The 6,330-nt window shown below is 39.9% G+C and overlaps 1 pseudogene; it reads right to left on the bottom strand.

The window, feature by feature from the left end:
• Positions 1-192: 192 nt before the first annotated feature.
• Positions 193-5,266, bottom strand: LOC120119522 (annotated as a pseudogene).
• Positions 5,267-6,330: the final 1,064 nt, after the last annotated feature.

A 6,330-nucleotide genomic window follows, 5' to 3' on the forward strand; every position in this document is an offset into this window, starting at 1 on the left:
ATGTATTAGAAATTGTAATTTTTATAGTAAATTACATAAAAAAATTTATATTTGATATTTTTTTATATTTGAAAACTCTAACAAAGTTGATAAAACAAAATTCATAAAACTCAGAATTTCATTTCGGAGCACAAGTTCTCAAAGTTTCAAGAAAAAAAAATCAAAGCATCCCCTTCGTAAAGATCTATATAAACACATAGGGATGAAGTTTCCTGTGGTAATATATGAATGACAAAACTCTAATCCAGTTAAAAATCAAAGTTCGGGTTAGAAACGATCGCCTGAACACGCATGCGCGAATTCGATGCAGTCGAGAATTCTCGGAAGCTCATGCGATCTATATGCAATGTTTTAAAACCAAATGCACCAGCAGGATTTGGGAAAAAGTTAGCCAAAAAAGTTCAGTCGGCTCGTGTTCCTCAGTCTTGGTTTTGTTCGCTTTTCCGATGCAGGTGCAAGGTGTTTGGCTACGAGTCCGAGAGTGGTTGGACTTTGAAGAACTTGGCTACTGCCTGGTAGAGATTTTCTTCCTCAAAGGGCTTCGTGACATATCCATCCATCCCACATTTAAGGCACTCGTCATAGGTGGCCTGAATTACATCAGCCGTCATGGCTAATATCGGGACATGCCACTCGCCTTTCCGGACCAGCCCTTTGTCAATGCCGCCTCCATTCATTTGTCCATTTGCTTGACTCTCCATCATTCAAATCCGACGGGTTGCCTCGAACCTGACATAAAAGTTGATGATATTATATAACAGCAATATATAAACACTTCTTTCTCCTTTTAGTTTTGGTATTTTGATCGACGAGGAAGATATAACACACATAATTACATACCCGTCCATTTCCGGCATCTGAATGTAAATGAAGCATGCGTCGAAACAGTGCGGAATCTGAAGCAGTTTTAGTGCAAATTTTCCACTCTCGGCACATTCCACGGCAGCTCCAAACTTCTTCAATGCACCAGCAGCAACTCTCCGATTTACCATATTGTCATCGACTACTAATATTTTCTTTCCACAAAGAAAACTCCGAAGAGATCCATTCTGTGAGTCTTTTACCGCCTGCCTCTTCTTACCGATCCCAAGTACCTGTTGAAGACATGCAGCCACCATACTTGCCCTCATAGGTTTCAAAATCGTAGTGTCTGCAAAACCGGCTGCCTTTGCTTTCTCAAGCTCGGCATTAGTAATATTTGTGGCAAAAAGAATAATTTTAGGCAACTTAAACGTATGTCCATTCTGTTTCCAGTCCAACATCCTTAAGCTCAAATCGATATCCTCTCCAGAAAGCCATAGATCTTTCTCGACAAGAATTATATCTGGCTGAAATTTACTTCTGCAATATGCAACTAACTTGGAACATTATATCGGTGTAGGAAGTGTAGTATTTGGGATCAAGGAGAGCATTTTCCTTGATAAGATTTTCTCGACATCTAAAAATAACTCTAAATAGAAATTCGACTTACACGCATGAAGAGCCGTTTTTCCCACATGCAGAAACTACTGTCTTTACGCTACTTGCAATCTCAGCGAGTATACCAAGTCTCTTCAAGTGGTATCGAGTTACGACAGCTCTAACCGGTTTTCCATCAACTACTATTGCTTTCAATCCTCGGAAGGTAGAAGGAAGACCGCTTTTCATATCATTAAACGAAGCCTTTTTACATCTCCCAAAATCTGCGGTGAACGAGAATGTGCTTCCGACTTGTAGCCGACTAATGAAGCTTATGTGACCACCCATTAGCTCAACCAAACACTTGGTAATGCTCAAGCCTATACCCGTCCCACCGTAATTTCTCGAAGTTGAACTATCTGCCTGCATAAACGGCATGAAAACCCTGTCTGGGCAACTAAAGGGATCCCAATACCGGTATCCTCCACAGATACCATCAAAGTGACGCTCTGAGAAGTTTCACCAGGAACCGTCATGTTTATCGAGGCATCGTATTGTGACTCTTCATAGGAAACTAAATGCTTGAAGGAGTCCCAACTGTTCCGCTCATCGGCTGCTTCATAACCACTCAAGGTTGTAAACTGGTGTGCACCTGATATCGGCACACCTTCATCCGACCATCCATTCAAACAAGTTTCAGCTTTTTCATCGACTTCAGGCTTTCTGTTTTCTGCTAGATGAACTTTAACAAATATGTGTCCCCGTTCTGTAAACTGTCAAAAACACAATTATAAACAATTACCAACTTGTTAAAAAGATTCAATAGACTTGATTAAGTAGATAACCGTCCAAGAAAAGGGGCATGCCGAAAATTAACATGTACTTGTATTACTCGCTTGGGTGAGAGTATCAGGGGAATATATGTCCAAGATGGGTATGTTCATGCTCGTGTTGGGATATGTGTTGGATATAGGTACTTTAAGAAAAATGAAAAGTCGGACCAACATAGGTCATAGATATATACCACCTACTGAGTGCCAAAATGAGCGAAGATAGCAACAGACTTACTTTAACAGAGTTCCCAACAAGATTAGTAATAATCTGTCGGAATCTTCCGGGATCTCCCATAACCATTTCTGGAACCTTATCCGAAACAAAGACAACCAACTGCAGTTCCCAAACAACTACACCGTATTCGAGTCATTGTATGCATCAGGAACATCACCATTTGTCGATGTCAACAATCCACCAAAATGGAGGAAAACAGAAGAAAAAGAAGGCACCTAGTTAGTTCAAGCATTTATAAACTATAAGGCTTTTCCTTCTCCTAGCATAGGCATCCCCTGTGCCTTTAGGAACTAAATAAACCAAAAAATGAAGCATTAGATTTTTCCATTAATTTTATCTAGAATTACCTCGACACCTTTGTTCCTAGATTTTTCAGAAAATAAAAACAGCACATCATCTAGGATAGATCAAAGGTTGAAGGGGACAGTTTCCATCTCCAACTTTCCAGCTTCGATTTTTGGCTCGGTCAAGTACCTCGTTTATCAATGTTATCAGTGCCTTTCCACAGACTTGAGAGGTCTGAGAGTAATCCCTTTGAGTTGAACTTAAATCCGTATCCAAAAGCAAAGCAAGCATCCCTACAACCACTGAAAAAGTCATCAAAACATTGCTGCTTAAAATCAGTTAATGCCCTCAAATGTATATTTCAAAGAAAACTTGAGATACACGGAACATACCGAGGATACCATTCATGGGAGTCCTAATTTCATGAGAAACTGTTGCTAAAAACTGCTGCAAGAATGCTTCGTAATTAGTTTTGGCTTGGAAATTAGTAGACAACAATTTGTTGGTTGATGTACTTAAAAACATACTTGCGATTTGGCAACATCTGCAGCTTCGGCTCGAACCTTCGGCTCTTGCATTTCGTGGAAATCATCTTCAACTTTAACAATGTGTATAGCGGCACCATATAAGATATAGCCAACTAATAAGCATATCACAAAGAACAAGAAAGCGGTGGTCAGCGCCGTCCACGATGTAGGTGCCTTCTGATGATATCTGCTCGAAAAAGTCGATAACTAAGCCACTTATAAAATCAATGGCTTTCATTCCGTAAACCTCATGAAAAACTAACCAATTTTTCACTCACCTACATATCATTGTATGCTTCCTGAACGGATCTCCGAAATCGAGCTTGCTTTCATACAACAGAGCCAAGTCACCATCTTCATTTTGGTGGCCATACATGATCAAGTGATCAGAAGAGTTAGTAATGTCATATACATTCACTAGAATCGCTTGATTTCCAGCAAGTTGTCCGAGCAGATTCTCCACCAGAGACTCCACATCAAAGGCTCCACCGAGGTATGTGTTACAGGTTACTTTTTATGCATAAAAAATCTACAATTCACTAATAAAGAAATGAACTAACAGAAGCAATTAGGCCTGTTTTTTTAAGCAAAAAGTATGAACTGTACATTTTTGGATTCACTTACCTACCTACGAATAACCAACTCCATCAGCATTGATAACATTAAGTCTAAACCGTTTTTTCCCATTTGAAGTGTTCTTTATAAAACAATTGCATTTGACATAGACTTTAAACTTTTCTTATAATCACTCTCAAACTATCTAGTGTCGTTTTTCAGTTTGACCGATAAATTTCAAAACTATGTCGAATATATTCACTAACTCTTGTATGCAAAAGCCTACGACTTACCCCGCAGTTCTTCGATGCGCTCTTCCACAGTCGGCCTTGTTGGGAGCTTGAATTTGTAAACGGGCAATGTCAACACAACACCAAGATGATGGGAACCGAGAAGCCTGAAGGGGCTAGTTAGGACAGCTTTCCCAGTAGCCCTAGCCCTTAAGATGTTTTCTCTGTCTTTCTGCGCAAAGCAACATGGACAATGTGACTTGAATTTAATACCGAATTTAAATATTAAACTTTAGGTAAAAGCTTAGAACTTATAAGCAGATTGAATATAGCAAACCACATGCCTCCCCAGACATCATATCAAGCGATTTGATATAGGAAACGGTTTGTTGAGAGAGTATCACCGGAGCATACTCGTCTCGAACAGGAGAAGGTTCCCTCTGCATCGTCTTTATCGACCAGCCATGCTGCCTCTCAAATTCCTCCCTCTCTGAGTGCGCTACTCTTTCTGCATAGGCCACCCCACTCAGCAATGGCCTCTCGAACGCAGTTCTTTCAGTATACTCAGCAAAAGTCTCCTGTATTTCTTGCACACAAAAACAACAACCCAAAGTGCACAATCAGAAATAGCAATAATCCAAAGATGTCATTTTTAGTATTGTAAAACTCAACCAATATGAACTAAAAGAACATAAGATCAACCACACTAGGCTCTAAAGAGGGTTTTTTTTTCTCTCTAACTTGAATAGAAATTTCTAAATTTATTTGAACAAGAAGGCTCGACCTGATCAATAGCAGATGGATTCTTGTAGTAATTAAAAGTGGAAATAAGGATGGCCAAGGCATGAACATGGTTAACACTAACACTGAATTGATCTTGCAACATCCTTGCCCTCTCATCACACATGCTACTTAATACCTCTTTCCTCCTAACTTTGTTGTCAGCATCCATTTTTTTGTAGATCCAAGTCCTCAAAAAGGCCATCACCATTACCCAAAGCAAAAGAAATTTGGGCAACCAAGCCCTGTTGGCCTGAATAAATGTGTACCCTCTTTTGGTCCCCATTTGTTCATTCACTTTGACAGCCACCAAGTGGTGCTGGTGCTGGCTCTGTTGCAACTTTAGACCCATCACCAAAACCAACTAAACTACTAATCTCAACTTGTTCTTTCTTCTTTTCTTTGACACCAACTCCATATCTGAACTTGAACAAAGAAATGAACTCTTAAGAATTAATAGAAAAAACCAGAACTCAAATTAAAGGGGGAAGACTTTTCTATTCTCATACACAATCATGGCTCTCAAAAGATGTAAAAGAACAGCTCAAACTCCAAAGATTTATCATCTCTCACTGCCAATAATAATAAAAAAAAGGTTCCTTTTTCCTTTCTTCTTTCTCTGGTGCCAATATAAAAAAACGGGATTTTTACAGGGAAACAACACTAATTATGAGTGCAGTTACTGCGACACCAGTTCTCTATGATCTTGAAATCGGGGCGTGATTCACTCGTATTGGATGCCAAGAAAATATCTAGCGACGTCGCCGTCCTGGTTTTCATCCTCCGAAGAATCAAAGACGATTGATTTTCATCAGATTGATTTTCCGTTGACTCGCCGGCGATTCTTCTCCGTTTTTCTTCTTTGTTCACTGCTGTTTCTTCTCCTCGTTCGTCTGTGGCTCGTTGCGCTCAAAGCTTGAAAATGGACTGGCGTAAGTTGTTCGGAGGTTCGACAAATCAAAACCTAGATTATTTTCCCACCAAACTTTGCGATGGCATTCCGACTGTTTCCCCGCCTTCAGAGATCTTCGAAGAAGGAATTTCAGAGTGGAGTTTGTCTATAGTGGGCCAATTTCTGGGAGTGGCTCCAAGCTTCTCCACTCTTCATCGGACAGTCGAAACTTTATGGAGTAAAGCTTTGTTGGGAACCCGTTTACAGGTCAGTTCTGCCGGAAACAACACCTTTGTTTTCTCTTTCAGTAGCGAATCTGCGGGTTTTGAATAATGGTCCTTGGCATGTGCATAATAAACCTTTAATCCTTAGGAATTGGGAGCCTAACCTTAAAAGGCTTAGTCTCAACTTGTCTAAGATTCCAGTATGGGTAAATCTGTTCAATATCCCACTCGAACTATTTTCTAGAACTGGCTTAAGCTATATTGCAAATGCCATTGGAGTCCCTATATCCATGGACACTATTACTGCTACGAAATCTAGGCTTGAATTTGCAAAAGTCTGTATAGAAATAGGTGTTAGAGATGTTATTCCG

This window comes from Hibiscus syriacus, unplaced genomic scaffold (genome assembly GCF_006381635.1).
Source record: "Hibiscus syriacus cultivar Baekdansim isolate YM2019G1 unplaced genomic scaffold, ASM638163v2 tig00000072_pilon, whole genome shotgun sequence".
NCBI lineage: Eukaryota > Viridiplantae > Streptophyta > Magnoliopsida > Malvales > Malvaceae > Hibiscus > Hibiscus syriacus.